The sequence below is a fragment of the Carcharodon carcharias genome, chromosome 28, assembly GCF_017639515.1.
Source record: "Carcharodon carcharias isolate sCarCar2 chromosome 28, sCarCar2.pri, whole genome shotgun sequence".
NCBI classification, from domain to species: domain Eukaryota; kingdom Metazoa; phylum Chordata; class Chondrichthyes; order Lamniformes; family Lamnidae; genus Carcharodon; species Carcharodon carcharias.
Window position 1 is genome coordinate 5,162,804 of NC_054494.1, and position 18,938 is coordinate 5,181,741.

Sequence of the window (18,938 nt, forward strand, 5' to 3'; positions counted from 1 at the left end):
GCATGATACGCTGCATATGATCATACACAAGCTGCATGATACGCTGCATGTGATCATACACCAGCTGCATGATGCGCTGCATATGATCGTACACCAGCTGCATGATGCGCTGCATGTGATCACATACCAGCAGCATGTGAGGACACAGCAGCTGCATGATCTGGTCTAAGCGATAACACAGCAGCTGCATGATACGCTGCATGTCATAATACTCCAGCTGCATGAAATGCTGCATGTGAACATACACCAGCTGCATGATACGCTGCATGTGATCACACAACAGCTGCATGAAATGCTGCATGTGATCATACACCAGCTGCATGTTACGCTGCGTGTGATCATACACCAGCTGCATGATACTCTGCTTGTGATCACACACCAGGTGCATGATACGCCGCATGGGATCACATGCCAGCTGCATGAAACGTTGTATGTGATCATATTCCAGCCTCATGTTACGCTGCATGTGATCATACACCAGCTGCATGATACGCTGCATGTGATCACAAACTAGCCGCATGACATGCTGCATGTGATCATACACCTGCTGCATGATATGCCGCATGTGATCATACACCAGTTGCATGATACACTGCATGTGATCATACACAAGCTGCATGATACGCTGCATGTGATCATACACCTGCTGCATGATAATGCATGTGATCATACACCAACTGCATGAGACGCTGCATGTGATCATACACCAGCTGCATGATAATGCATGTGATCATACACCAGCTGCATGATAATGCATGTGATCATACACCAGCTGCATGATTCGCTGAATTTGATCATACACCACCTGCAAGCTACGCTGCATGTGATCATACTCCAGCTGCATGATACGCTGCATGTGATCATACACCAGCTTCTTGATAAGTTGCATGGGATCACATACCAGCTGCATGATACGCTGCGTGTGATCACAAACAAACATCATGATATGCTGCATGTGATCATACACCAGCTGCATGATACGCTGCATGCGATCATACACCTGCTGCATGATAATGCATGTGATCTTACACCAGCTGCATGATACGCTGCATGTGATCCTACACCAGCTGAATGATAATGCATTTGATCATACACCAGCTGCATGATACGCTTCATGTTATCACACACCAGCTTCATGATACGTTGCATGGGATTGCATACCAGCTGCATGATATGCTGCATGTGATCATACACCAGCTGCATGATATGCTGCATGTGATCATACACCAGCTGCATGATATGCTGCATGTGATCATACACCAGCTGCCTGATACTCTGCATTTGATCACAAACCAGCCACATGATACTCTGCATGTGATCATATAGCAGCCACATTATATGGTGCAAGAGATGACACACCAGCTGCATGATATGCTGCATGTGATAATGCACCAGCTGCATGATACGCTGCATGTGATCTTACACCAGTTGCATGATACGCTGCATGTGATCATACACCAGCTGCATGATACGCTGCATGTGATCACACGCAAGCTGCATGATAAGGTGCAAGTGATCATACACCAGCTGCATGATACGCTGCATGTGATCATACACCAGCTGCATGATACGCTGCATATGATCGTACACCAGCTGAATGATGCGCTGCATGTGATCACATACCAGCAGCATGTGAGGACACACCAGCTGCATGATCTGGTCCAAGCGATAACACAGCAGCTGCATGATACGCTGCATGTGATAATACTCCAGTTGCATGATATGCTGCATGTGAACATACACCAGCTGCATGATACACTGCATGTGATCACACAACAGCTGCATGAAATGCTGCATGTGATCACACACCAGCTGCATCATATGCTGCATGTGATCACACACCAGCTGCATGATACGTTGCATGTGATCATACACCTGCTGCATGATACACTGCATGTGATCATACACCAGCTGCATGATACGTTGCATGTGATCATACACCAGCTACATGAAACTCTGCATGTGATCACACAACGGCAGCATGATATGCTGCATGTGGTCATACACCAGCTGCATGATATGCTGCATGTGATCATACACAAGCTGCATGATATGCTGCATGTGATCATACACAAGCTGCATGATATGCTGCATGTGATCATACACCAGCTGCCTGATACTCTGCATTTGATCACAAACCAGCCACATGATACTCTGCATGTGATCATATAGCAGCCACATTATATGGTGCAATAGATGACACACCAGCTGCATGATATGCTGCATGTGATAATGCACCAGCTGCATGATACGCTGCATGTGATCTTACACCAGTTGCATGATACGCTGCATGTGATCATACACCTGCTGCATGATACGCTGCATGTGATCACACACAAGCTGCATGATAAGGTGCAAGTGATCATACACCAGCTGCATGATACGCTGCATGTGATCATACACCAGCTGCATGATACGCTGCATATGATCGTACACCAGCTGCATGATGCGCTGCATGTGATCACATACCAGCAGCATGTGAGGACACACCAGCTGCATGATCTGGTCTAAGCGATAACACAGCAGCTGCATGATACGCTGCATGTGATAATACTCCAGCTGCATGATATGCTGCATGTGAACATACACCAGCTGCATGATATGCTGCATGTGATCACACAACAGCTGCATGAAATGCTGCATGTGATCACACACCAGCTGCATCATATGCTGCATGTGATCACACACCAGCTGCAGTTGATAATACACCAGCTGCATGATATGCTGCATGTGATCACACAAAAGTCGCATGATATGCCGAATGGGAGCAGACCTCAGCTGCATGTGATCATACACCAGCTGCATGATATGACGCATGTGATCATACACCAGCTGCATAATACGCTGCATGTGATCATACACAAGCTGCATGATACGCTGCATATGATCATACACAAGCTGCATGATACGCTGCATGTGATCATACACCAGCTGCATGATACGTTGCATGTGACCATACACCAGCTGCATGATACACAGCATGTGATCATACACAAGCTGCATGATACACTGCATGTGATCATACACAAGCTGCATGATACGCTGCATGTGATCATACACCTGCTGCATGATATGCCGCATGTGATCATACACCAGCTGCATGATACACTGCATGTGATCATACACAAGCTGCATGATACGCTGCATGTGATCATACACCAGCTGCATGATAATGCATGTGATCATACACCAGCTGCATGATAATGCATGTGATCATACACCAGCTGCATGGTTCGCTGAATTTGATCATACACCAGCTGCAAGCTACGCTGCATGTGATCATACAAAAGCTGCATGATATGCTGCATGTGATCATACACCAGCTGCATGATATACTGCATGTGATCATACACCAGCTGCATGATACACTGCATGTCATCATACACAAGCTGCATGATACGCTGCATGTGATCATAAATCAGCTGCATGATAATGAATGTGATCATACACCAGCTGCAGCTTACGTTGCATGTGACCATGCACCAGCTGCATGACATGCTGCATGTGATCATACAACAGCTGCATGATATGCTGCATGTGATCACACATCAGCTGCATGATTCGCTGCATGTGATAATACACCAAATGCATGATATGCTGCATGTGATCACTCAGCAGCTTCATGATATGCTGCATGTCATAACACTCCAGCTGCATGAAACGCTGCATGTGATCACTCACCAGCTGCATGATACGCTGCATATCATAATACATCAGCTGCATTATACGCTGCATGTGATCATTCACCAGCTGCATGAAATGCTGAATGTGATCGTACACCAGCTGCATGATATGCTGCATGTGATTATACACCAGCTGCATGATACGCTGCATGTGATCATAGACCCGCTTCATGATACGCTGCATGTGATCACATACCAACTGCATGATACACTGCATGTGATCATACAAAAGCTGCATGATATGCTGCATGTGATCATACACCAGCTGCATGTTACGCTGCATGTGATCATACACCAGCTGCATGATACGCTGCTTGTGATCACACACCAGGCGCATGATACGCTGCATGGGATCACATGCCAGCTGCATGAAACGTTGCATGTGAACATATTCCAGCCGCATGTTACGCTGCATGTGATCATACACAAGCTGCATGATACGCTGCATGTGATCACATACCAGCAGCATGTGATGACACACCAGCTGCATGATCCGGTCCAAGTGATGACACAGCAGCTGCATGATACGCTGCATGTCATAATACTCCAGCTGCATGATATGCTGCATGTGATCATACACCAGCTGCATCATATGCTGCATGTGATCACACACCAGCTGCAGTTGATAATACACCAGCTGCATGATACACTGCATGTGATCACACAAAAGCTGCATGAAATGCTGCATGTGATCACACACCAGCTGCATGATACGCCGCATGTGATCATACACCAGCTGCATGATACGTTGCATGTGATCATACACAAGCTGCATGATATGCTGCATGTTATCATACACAAGCTGCATGATACGCTGCATGTGATCATACACCAGCTGCATGATACGCTGCATGTGACCATACACCAGCTGCATGATACACTGCATGTGATCATACACCAGCTGCATGATACGTTGCATGTGATCATACACCAGCTGCATGATACACTGCATGTGATCATACACCAGCTGCATGATACGCTGCATGTGATCATACTCAAGCTGCATTATAATGCATGTGATCATACACCAGCTGCATGATACACTGCATGTGATCATACACCATCTGCATGATACGCTGCGTGTGATCACAAACAAGCATCATGATACGCTGCATGTGATCCTACACCAGCTGAATGATAATGCATTTGATCATACACCAGCTGCAAGCTACGCTGTGTGTGATCACACACCAGCTGCATGATACACTGCATGTGATCATACACCAGCTGCATGATAAGGTGCAAGTGATCATACACCAGCCGCATTACACGCTGCATGTGATCATATACCAGCTGCATGATACGCTGCATATTATCGTACACCAGCTGCATGATACGCTGCATGTGATCATACACCTCCTGCATGATACGTTGCATGTGATCACACAGCAGCTGCATGTGATGACACACCAGCTGCATGATATGGTGCAAGTGATCACACACCAACTGCATGATACGCTGCATGTGATCACACACTAGCTGAATGATACGCTGCATGTGATCACACACCAGCTGCATGGTAAGGTGCAAGTGATCGCACACCAACTGCATGATACGCTGCAGGCGATCATATACTGGCTGCATGATACACTGCATGTGATTACACACCACTGCATGATAAGGTGCATGTGATCACATACCAGCAGCATGTGATGACACACCAGCTGCATGATCCGGTCCAAGTGATGACACAGCAGCTGCATGATATGCTGCATGTCATAATACTCCAGCTGCATGATATGCTGCATGTGATCATACACCAGCTGCATGATACGCTGCTTGTGATCACACACCAGGCGCATGATACGCTGCATGTGATCACATGCCAGCTGCATGAAACGTTGCATGTGAACATATTCCAGCCGCATGTTACGCTGCATGTGATCATACACAAGCTGCATGATACGCTGCATGTGATCACATACCAGCAGCATGTGATGACACACCAGCTGCATGATCCGGTCCAAGTGATGACACAGCAGCTGCATGATACGCTGCATGTCATAATACTCCAGCTGCATGATATGCTGCATGTGATCATACACCAGCTGCATGATACGCTGCATGTGATCACACAAAAGCTGCATGAAATGCTGCATGTGATCACACACCAGCTGCATCATATGCTGCATGTGATCACACACCAGCTGCAGTTGATAATACACCAGCTGCATGATACACTGCATGTGATCACACAAAAGCTGCATGAAATGCTGCATGTGATCACACACCAGCTGCATGATACGCCGCATGTGATCATACACCAGCTGCATGATACGTTGCATGTGATCATACACAAGCTGCATGATATGCTGCATGTTATCATACACAAGCTGCATGATACGCTGCATGTGATCATACACCAGCTGCATGATACGCTGCATGTGACCATACACCAGCTGCATGATACACTGCATGTGATCATACACCAGCTGCATGATAGGTTGCATGTGATCATACACCAGCTGCATGATACGCTGCATGTGATCATACTCAAGCTGCATTATAATGCATGTGATCATACACCAGCTGCATGATACACTGCAGGTGATCATACACCAGCTGCATGATACGCTGCGTGTGATCACAAACAAGCATCATGATACGCTGCATGTGATCCTACACCAGCTGAATGATAATGCATTTGATCATACACCAGCTGCAAGCTACGCTGCGTGTGATCACACACCAGCTGCATGATACACTGCATGTGATCATACACCAGCTGCATGATAAGGTGCAAGTGATCATACACCAGCCGCATTACACGCTGCATGTGATCATATACCAGCTGCATGATACGCTGCATATTATCGTACACCAGCTGCATGATACGCTGCATGTGATTATACACCTCCTGCATGATACGTTGCATGTGATCACACAGCAGCTGCATGTGATGACACACCAGCTGCATGATATGGTGCAAGTGATCACACACCAACTGCATGATACGCTGCATGTGATCATACACCAGCTGAATGATATGCTGCATGTGATCACACGCCAGCTGCATGGTAAGGTGCAAGTGATCGCACACCAACTGCATGATACGCTGCAGGTGATCATATACTGGCTGCATGATACACTGCATGTGATTACACACCACTGCATGATAAGGTGCAAGTGATCATACACCAGCCGCATTACACGCTGCATGTGATCATACACCAGCTGCATGATACGCTGCATATTATCGTACACCAGCTGCATGATACGCTGCATGTGATCACATGCCAGCCACATGATACGCTGGATGTGATCACATGCCAGCTGCATGTGATGATACACCAGCTGCATGATATGCTGCATGTCATAATACTCCAGCTGCATGATACGCTGCCTGTGCTCACTCAGCAGAAGCATGATATGCTGCATGTGATCATACACAAGCTTCATGATATGTTGCATGTGATCATACACCAGCTGCATGATACGCTGCATGTGATCATACACCAGTTGCATGATGCGCTGCAAGTGATCACACACCAGCTGCATGGTAAGGTGCAAGTGATCACACACCGACTGTATGATACGCTGCATGTGATCATATGCCAGCTGCATGATACACTGCATGTAATCACATGCCAGTCGCATGATACGCTGGATGTGATCACATACCAGCTGCATGTGATGACACACCAGCTGCATGATACGCTGCATGTCATAATACTCCAGCTGCATGATACGCTGCATGTGCTCACTCAGCAGCTGCATGATATGCTCCATGTGATCATACACCAGCTGCATTATATGCTGCATGTGATCATACACCAGCTGCATGATATGCTGCATGTGAACATACATCAGCTGCATGATAATGAATGTGATCATACACCAGCTACAGGATACCCTGCATGTGAACATGCACCAGCTGCATGATTCGCTGAATGTGATAATACACCAAATGCATGATATGCTGCATGTGATCACACAGCAGCTTCATGATATGCTGCATGTGATCATGCACCAGCTGCATGATACACTGCATGTGATCACTCACCAGCTGCATGATACGCTGCATGTCATAATACATCAGCTGCATTATACGCTGCATGTGACCATTCACCAGCTGCATGAAATGCTGAATGTGATCATACACCAGCTGCATGATACACTGCATGTGATCATACACCAGCTGCATGATACGCTGCATGTGATCATACACCAGCTGCATGATACGCTGCATGTGATCATACAGCTGCTGCATGATAATGCATGTCATCATACACCAGCTGCATGATACACTGCATGTGATCACACACCAGCTGCATGATAAACTGCATGTGATCATACAACAGCTGCATGATATGCTGTATCTGATCACACACAAGCATCATGATACACTGCATGTGATCATACACCAGCGGCATGATACGCTGCATGTGATGATACACCTGCTGCATGATAATGCATGTGATCTTACACCAGCTGCATGATACGCTGCATGTGATCATACACCAGCTGCAGGATAATGCATGTGATCATACACCAGCTGCATGATTCGCTGCATTTGATCATACACCAGCTGCAAGCTACGCTGCATGTGCTCATACTCCAGCTGCATGATACACTGCATGTGATCATACACCAGCTGCGTGATATGCTGCATGTGATCATACAACAGCTGCATGATACGCTGCATGTGATCATACACCTGCTGCATGATAATGCATGTGATCATACAACAGCTGCATGATATGCTGTATCTGATCACACACAAGCATCATGATACGCTGCATGTGATCATACACCAGCGGCATGATACGCTGCATGTGATCATACACCTGCTGCATGATAATGCATGTGATCTTACACCAGCTGCATGATACGCTGCATGTGATCATACACCAGCTGCAGGATAATGCATGTGATCATACACCAGCTGCATGATTCGCTGCATTTGATCATACACCAGCTGCAAACTTCACTGCATGTGCTCATACTCCAGCTGCATGATACGCTTCATGTTATCATACACCAGCTTCATGATACGTTGCATGGGATCACACACCAGCTGCATGATACACTGCATGTAATCATACACCAGCTACATGATACGCTGCATGAGATCACACACAAGCATCATGATACGCTGCATGTGATCATATACCAGCTGCATGATACACTGGATGTGATCATACACCTGCTGCATGATAATGCATGTGATCTTACACCAGCTGCATGATACGCTGCATGTGATCGTATAGCAGCCACATTAAACGGTGCCCGAGATGACACACAATCTGCATGATATGCTGCATGTGATAATACAACAGCTGCATGATACGCTGCATGTGATCTTACACCAGTTGTATGATACGCTGCATGTGATCATACACCAGCTGCATGATACGCTGCTTGTGATCACACGCAAGCTGCATGATAAACTGCAAGTGATCATACACCAGCTGCATAATACGCTGCATGTGATCATACACCAGCTGCATGATACGCTGCATATCGCATACCAGCAGCATGTGAGGACACACCAGCTGCATGATCTGGTCCAAGCGATGACACAGCAGCTGCATGATACGCTGCATGTCATAATACTCCAGCTGCATGATATGCTGCATGTGAAAATACACCAGCTGCATGATACGCTGCATGTGATCACACAACAGCTGCATGAAATGCTGCATGTGATCACACACCAGCTGCATCATATGCTGCATGTGATCACAGACCAGCTGCAGTTGATAATACACCAGCTGCATGATATGCTGCATGTGATCACACGAAAGCCGCATGATATGCCGAATGGGAGCACACCACAGCTGCATGTGATCATACACCAGCTGCATGATATGCCACATGTGATCACACACCAGCTGCATGATACGTTGCATGTGATCATACACCAGCTGCATGATACACTGCATGTGATCATACACAAGCTGCATGATATGCTGCATGTGATCATAAACCTGCTGCATGATAATGCATGTGATCATACACCAGCTGCATGATACACTGCATGTGATCATACACCAGTTGCATGATAATGCATGTGATCATACACCAGCTGCATTATTCACTGCATTTGATCATACACCAGCTGCAAGCCAAGCTGCATGTGATCATACTCCAGCTGCATGATACGCTGCATGTGATCATACACCAGCTTCATGATAAGTTGCATGGGATCACATACCAGCTGCATGAAAGGCTGCATGTGATCACACGCCAGCTGTATGATATGCTGCATATGATCACCTGCCAGCTGCACGATATGCTGCATGTGATCACACAAATGCTACATGATGTGCTGCATGTGATCATAAACCAGCTGCATGATACAATGCATGTGATCATACACCTGCTGCATGATAATGCACGTGATCATACACCAGCTGCATGATACGCTGCATGTGATCATACACCAGCTGCATGATAATGCATGTGATCATACACCAGCTGCAAGCTATGCTGCATGTGATCATACACCAGATGCATGATACGCTGCATGTGATCACACACCAGCTGCAAGATACGCTACATGTGATCATACACCAGCTGCATTATACATTGCATTTGATCATACACCTGCTGCATGATAATGCATGTGATCTTGCACCAGCTGCATGATACGCTGCATGTGATCATACACAAGCTGCATGATACGCTGCATGTGATCATACACCAGCTGCATGATACGCTGCATGTGATCATACAAAAGCTGCATGATATGCTGCATGTGATCATACACCAGCTGCATGATACGTTGCATGTGATCATACACCAGCTGCATGATACGCGGCATGTGATCATACACCAGCTGCATGATACATTGCATGTGATCATACACCAGCTGCATGATACGCCGCATGTGATCATACACAAGCTGCATGATACGCTGCATGTGATCATACACAAGCTGCATGATACGCTGCCTGTGATCATACACCAGCTGCATGATGCGCTGCATGTGATCATACACCAGCTGCATGATACGCTGCATTGATCATACACCTGCTGCATGATAATGCATGTGATCATACACCAGCTGCATGATACGCTGCATCTGATCATACACCAGCTGCATTATAATGTATGTGATCATACATCAACTGCATGATTCACTGCATTTGATCGTACACCATCTGCAAGCCACGCTGCACGTGATCATACTCCAGCTGCATGATACGCTGCATGTGATCATACACCAGCTTCATGATAAGTTGCATGGGATCACATACCAGCTGCATGATATGCTGCATGTGATCATACACCAGGCGCATGATATGCCACATGTGAACACATGCCAGCCGCATGACACACTGCATGTGATCATACACCAGCCGCATGATACGCCGCATGTCATCACAAACCAGCCACGTGACGCGCTGCATGTGATCATGCACAAGCTGCATATTACGCTGCATGCGATCATAGACCAACCGCATGTTACGCTGCATGTGATCACAAACCAGCCACATGATACACTGCATTTGATCATACACCTCCTGGATGATACGTTGCATGTGATAACACAACAGTTGCATGTGATGACACACCAGCTGCATGATATGGTGCAAGTGATGACACACCAGCTGCATGATACACTGCGTGTGATAATACACCAGCTGCATGATACACTGCATGTGATCACACGCCAGCTGCATTATACGCTGCATCTGATCACACACCAGCTGCAGGATACACTGCATGTGATAGTACAGCAGTTGCATGAAAGGCTGCATGTGATCACACACCAGCTGCATGATATGCTGAATGTGATCACCTGCCAGCTGCATGATATGCTGTATGTGATCACACAACATCTAGATGATGTGCAGCGTGTGATCATACACCAGCTGCATGAAACACTGCATGTGATCATCCACCTGCAGCATGATAATGCATTTGGTCATACACCAGCTGCATGATACCCTGCATGTGATCACATACCAGCTGCATGATACACTGCATGTGATCATACACCAGCTGCATGTGATCACACACCAGCTGCATGATACTCTGCATGTGATCATACACCAGCTGCATGATACGCTGCATGTGATCATACACCTGCTACATGATAATGCATGTGATCATACATCAGCTGCATGATACCCTGCTTGTGATCTTACACCAGCTGCATGATACACTGCATGTGATCATACACCAGCTGTATGTTACGATGCATGTGATCGCAAACAAGCTGCAAGATACGCTGCATGTGATCATACTCCAGCAGCATTATACATTGCATGTGATCATACACATGCTGCATGATAATGCATGTGATCTTACACCTTCTGCATGATACGCTGCCTGTGATCATACACCAGTTGCATGATAATGCATGTGATCATACACCAGCTGCAAGCTATGCTGCATGTGATCATACTCCAGCAGCATTATACATTGCATATGATCATACACATGCTGCATGATAATGCATGTGATCTTACACCTTCTGCATGATACGCTGCCTGTGATCATGCACCAGTTGCATGATAATGCATGTGATCATACACCAGCTGCAAGCTATGCTGCATGTGATCATACACCAGCTGCATGAAACGCTGCATGTGATCACACAAAGTCTGCATGATACGCTGCATGTGATCACACAACAGCTGCATGAAATGCTGCATTTGATCACACACCAGCTGCATCATACGCTGCATGTGATCACACACCAGCTGCAGTTGATAATAAACCAGCTGCATGAAATGCTGCATGTGATCACACAAAAGCCGCATGATATGCCGAATGGGATCACACCACTGCTGCATGTGATCATACACCAGCTGCATGATACACTGCATGTGATAATACACCAGCTGAAAGATACGCTGCATGTGATCATACACAAGCTGCAAGATATGTTGCATGTGATCATACACCAGCTGCATGATACACTGCATGTCATCATACACAAGCTGCATGATACACTGCATGTCATCATACACCAGCTGCATGATATGTTGCATGTGATCATACACCAGCTGCAGGATACACTGCATGTGACCATGCACCAGCTGCATGACATGCTGCATGTGATCACACAACAGCTGCATGATACGCTGCATGTGATCACACACTAGCTGCATGATTCGCTGCAACTGATAATACACCAAATGCATGATATGCTGCATGTGATCACTCAGCAGCTTCATGATATGCTGCATGTGATCATGCACCAGCTGCATGATACGCTGCATGTGATCACACACCAGCTGCATGATATGCTGCATGTCATAACACTCCGGCTGCATGATACCCTGCATGTGATCACTCACCAGCTGCATGATATGCTGCCAATCATAATACATCAGCTGCATTATACGCTGCATGTGATCATTCACCAGCTACATGAAATGCTCAATGTGATCATGCACCAGCTGCGTAATACGCAGCATGCGATTATACACCAGCTGCATGATACGCTGCATGTGATCATACACCCGCTTCATGATACGCTGCATGTGATCACATACCAGCTGCATGATACACTGCATGTGATCATACAAAAGCTGCATGATATGCTGCATGTGATCATACGCCAGCTGCATGTTACGCTGCATGTGATCATACACCAGCTGCATGATACGCTGCTTGTGATCACACACCGGGCGCATGGTACGCCGCATGGGACCACATGCCATCTGCATGAAATGTTGCATGTGATCATATTCCAGCCGCATGTTACACTGCATGTGATCATACACCAGCTGCATGATACGCTGCATGTGATCACATACCAGCAGCATGTGATGACACACCAGCTGCATGATCCGGTCCAAGTGATGACACAGCAGCTGCATGATACGCTGCATGTCATAATACTCCAGCTGCATGATATGCTGTATGTGATCATACACCAGCTGCATGATACACTGCATGTGATCACACAAATGCTACATGAAATGCAGCATGTAATCACACACCAGCTGCATCATATGCTGCATGTGATCACACACCAGCTGCAGTTGATAATACACCAGCTGCATGATATGCTGCATGTGACCACACAAAAGCTGTATGATATGCCGAATAGGATCACACCACAGCTGCATGTGATCATACACCAGCTGCATGATACGTTGCATGTGATCATACACCAGCTACATGATACACCGCATGTGATCATACACCAGCTGCATGATACGCTGCATGTGATCATACACAAGCTGCATGATACGCTGCATGTGATCATACACCTGCTGCATGATAATGCATGTGATCATACATCAGCTCCATGATATCCTGCATGTGATCACACACCAGCTGCATGATACACTGCATGTGATCATACACCAGGTGCTTGATACGCTGCATGTGATCACACACAAGCTGCATGATATGCTGCATGTGATAATACACCAGCTGCATGATTCGCTGCATTTGATCATACACCAGCTGCAAGCTACGCTGCATGTGATCATACTCCAGCTGCATGATACGCTGCATGTGATCATACGCCAGCTTCGTGATAAGTTGCATGGGATCACATACCAGCTGCATGATACACTGCATGTGATCATACAAAAGCTGCATGATATGCTGCATGTGATCATACACCAGCTGCATGTTACGCTGCATGTGATCATACACCAGCTGCATGATATGCTGCTTGTGATCACACACCGGGTGCATGATACGCCGCATGGGATCACATGCCATCTGCATGAAACGTTGCATGTGATGATATTCCAGCTGCATGTTACACTGCATGTGATCATACACCAGCTGCATGATACGCTGCATGTGATCACATACCAGCAGCATGTGATGACACACCAGCTGCATGATCCGGTCCAAGTGATGACACAGCAGCTGCATGATACGCTGCATGTCATAATACTCCAGCTGCATGATATGCTGCATGTGATCATACACCAGCTGCATGATACACTGCATGTGATCACACAAATGCTACATGAAATGCAGCATGTAATCACACACCAGCTGCATCATATGCTGCATGTGATCACACACCAGCTGCAGTTGATAATACACCAGCTGCATGATATGCTGCATGTGATCACACAAAAGCCGCATGATATGCTGAATGGGATCACACCACAGCTGCATGTGATCATACACCAGCTGCATGATACGCCGCATGTGATCATACACCAGCTGCATGATACGTTGCATGTGATCATACACCAGCTGCATGATACACCACATGTGATCATACACAAGCTGCATGATACGCTGCATGTGATCATACACAAGCTGCATGATATGCTGCATGTGATCATACACCAGCTGCATGATACACTGCATGTGATCATACACCAGCTGCATGATACGTTGCATGTGATCATACACCAGCTGCATGATACACTGCATGTGATCATACACAAGCTGAATGATACGCTGCATGTGATCATACACCTGCTGCATGATAATGCATGTGATCATACACCAGCTGCATGATACGCTGCATCTGATCATATACCAGCTGCATTATAATGCATGTGATCATACTCCAGCTGCATGATACGCTGCATGTGATCATACACCAGCTTCATGATAAGTTGCATGGGATCACATACCAGCTGCAGGATATGCTGCATGTGATCATGCAAAAGCTGCATGATATGCTGCATGTGATCATACACCAGGTGCATGATATTCCACATATGAACACATGCCAGCCGCATGACACACTGCATGTGATCATACACCAGCCGCATGTTACGGTGCATGCGATCATACACCAGCCGCATGATACGCTGCATGTGATCACAAACCAGCCACATGATACACTGCATTTGATCATACACCTCCTGGATGATACGTTGCATGTGATAACACAACAGCTGCATGTGATGACACACCAGCTGCATGATATGGTGCAAGTGATGACACACCAGCTGCATGATACACTGCCTGTGATAATACACCAGCTGCATGATACACTGCATGTGATCACACAGCAGCTGCATGAAATGCTGCATGTGATCACATGCCAGCTGCATTATATGCCGCATCTGATCACACACCAGCTGCAGGATACACTGCATGTGATAGTACAGCAGTTGCATGAAAGGCTGCATGTGATCACACATCAGCTGCATGATATGCTGCATGTGATCACCCGCCAGCTGCATGATATGCTGCATGTGTTCACACAACATCTGAATGATGCGCTGCATGTGATCATACACCAGCTGCATGATACGCTGCATGTGATCATACACCTGCTGCATGATAATGCATGTGATCATACCCCAGCTCCATGATACCCTGCATGTGATGGCACACTAGCTGCATGATACACTGCATGTGATCATATACCAGGTGCTTGATACGCTGCATGTGAGCACACACAAGCTGCATGATATGCTGCATGTGATAATACACCAGCTGCATGATTCGCTGCATTTGATCATACACCAGCTGCAAGCTACGCTGCATGTGATCATACACCAGCTTTGTGATAAGTTGCATGTGATCACATACCAGCTGCATGATACGCTGCATGTGATCATACAAAAGCTGCATGATATGCTGCATGTGAGCATACACCAAGCACATGATATGCCTCATAGGATCACATGCCAGCAGCATGACATGCTGCATATGATCATACACCAGTCGCATGTTACGCTGCATGCGATCATACACCAGCTGTATGATACACTGCATGTGATCACACAACAGCTGCATGTGATCATACACCAGCTGCATAAGAATGCATGTGATCATACACCAGCTGCATGATTCGCTGCATTTGGTCATACACCCGCTGCAAGCCACGCTGCATGTGATCATACCCCAGCTGCATAATACGCTGCATGTGATCACATACCAACTGCATGATACGCTGCATTTGATCATACAAAAACCTCATGATATGCTGCATGTGATCAGACAACAGCTGCATGATGTGCTGCATGTGATCATACACCAGCTACATGATACACTGCATGTGATAATAAACCAAATGCATGATACGCTGCATGTGATCAGACAACAGCCACATGATATGCCACATGGGATCACACAACAGCTGGATGTGATCATACACCAGATGCATGATACCCTGCATGTGATCACACAACCGCTGCATGATGCACTGCATGTGATCATGCACCAGCTGCATGATACACTGCATGTGATCACACACCAGCCGCATGACACGCTGCATGTGATCATACATCAGCTGCATGATAAGCTGCATGTGACATACACCTGCTGCATGATAATGCATGTGATCATACACCAGCTGCATGATACGCTGCATGTGATCCTACACCAGCTGCATGATATGCAGCATGTGACCATAAACCTGCTGCGTGATACGCTTGCATGTGATCGTACACCCACTTCATGATACGCTGCATGTGATCACACACCAGCTGCATGTGATCACAAACTAGCTGCATGATACGCTGCATGTGATCATACACCAGCTGCAAGATACGCTGCACGTGATCACACACCAGTTGCATGATATGCTGCATGTGATCATACACCAGCTGCATGATACGCTGCATGTGATCATACACCAGCCATATGATATGCTGCATGTGTTCATGCACCAGCTGCATCATACGCTGCATGTGATCACACACCAGCTGTATGATATGCTACATGTGATCACACATCAGCTGCATGATATGCTGCATTTGATCATTCACCAGCTGCATGATACGCTGCATGTCATCATGTGCCAGCTGCATGATACGCTGCATGTGATCACACACCAGCTGCATGATACGCTGCGTGTGCTCACACAACAGATGCATGATATGCTGCAAGTGATCATACACTGGCTGCATGATATGCTGCATGTGATCATACAACAGCTGCATGATATGCTGCATGTGATCATACTCCAGCTGTATGATATGCTGCATGTGTTCATCCACCAGCTGCATCCTATGCTGCATGTGATCAAACACCAGCTGTATGATACGCTGCATGTGATCACACACCAGCTGTATGATACGCTGCATGTGATCACACATCAGCTGCATGATATGCTGCATTTGATCATTCACCAGCTGCATGTTACGCTGCATGTGATCACACGCCAGCTGCATGATACGCTGCATGTGATCACACAACAGCTGCATGTGATCACACACCAGCTGCTTTATACGGTGCAAGTGATGACACACCAGCTGCATGATGTGCTGCATGTGATCATACTCCAGTTGCATGATACGCTGCCTGTGATAATACACCAGCTGCATCATACGCTGCATGTGATCACACACCAGCTGTATGATATGCTACATGTGATCACACATCAGCTGCATGATATGCTGCATTTGATCACACACCAGCTGTATGATAAGCTGCATGTGATCACACATCAGCTGCATGATATGCTGCATTTGATCATTCAACAACTGCATGATACGCTGCATGTGATCACGCGCCAGCTGCATGATACGCTGCATGTGATCACACAACAGCTGCATGTGATCACACACCAGCTGCTTTATACGGTGCAAGTGATGACACAGCAGCTGCATGATAAACTGCATGTGATAATACAGCAGCTGCATGATATGCTGCATGTGATCATACACCAGTTGAATGATACACTGCATGTGATCATACACCTGCTGTAAGATAAAGTCCAAGTGATCACACAACAGCTGCATGATATGCTGCATGTGATCACACACCAGATGCATGATACGCTGCATGTGATAATACTCCAGTTGCATGATACGCTGCCTGTGATAATACACCAGCTGCATGATGTGCTGCATGTGATAACACACCAGCTGCATGATACTCTGCCAGTGATAATACACCAGCTGCATGATACGCTGCATGTGATCACACACCAGCTGCATGATACGCTGCGTGTGATAATACTCCAGTTGCATGATACTCTGCATGTGATCACACAACTGTTCCTTGATACGCTGCAAGTGATCATACACCAGCTGCATGATACACTGCATGTGATCATACACCAGCTGCATGATCCACTGCATGTAATCACACAACAGCTGCATGACACACTGCATGTGATCACACACCAGCTGCATGATACGCTGCATGTGATCACACAACAGATGCATGATACGCTGCAAGTGATCATACACCGGCTGTATGATACGCTGCATGTGATCATACAACAGCTGCATGATACGCTGCATTTGATCATACACCAGCTGTATGATATGCTGCATGTGTTCATGCACCAGCTGCATCCTATGCTGCATGTGATCAAACACCAGCTGTATGATACGCTGCATGTGATCACACATCAGCTGCATGATATGCTGCATTTGATCACACATCAGCTGCATGACACCCTGC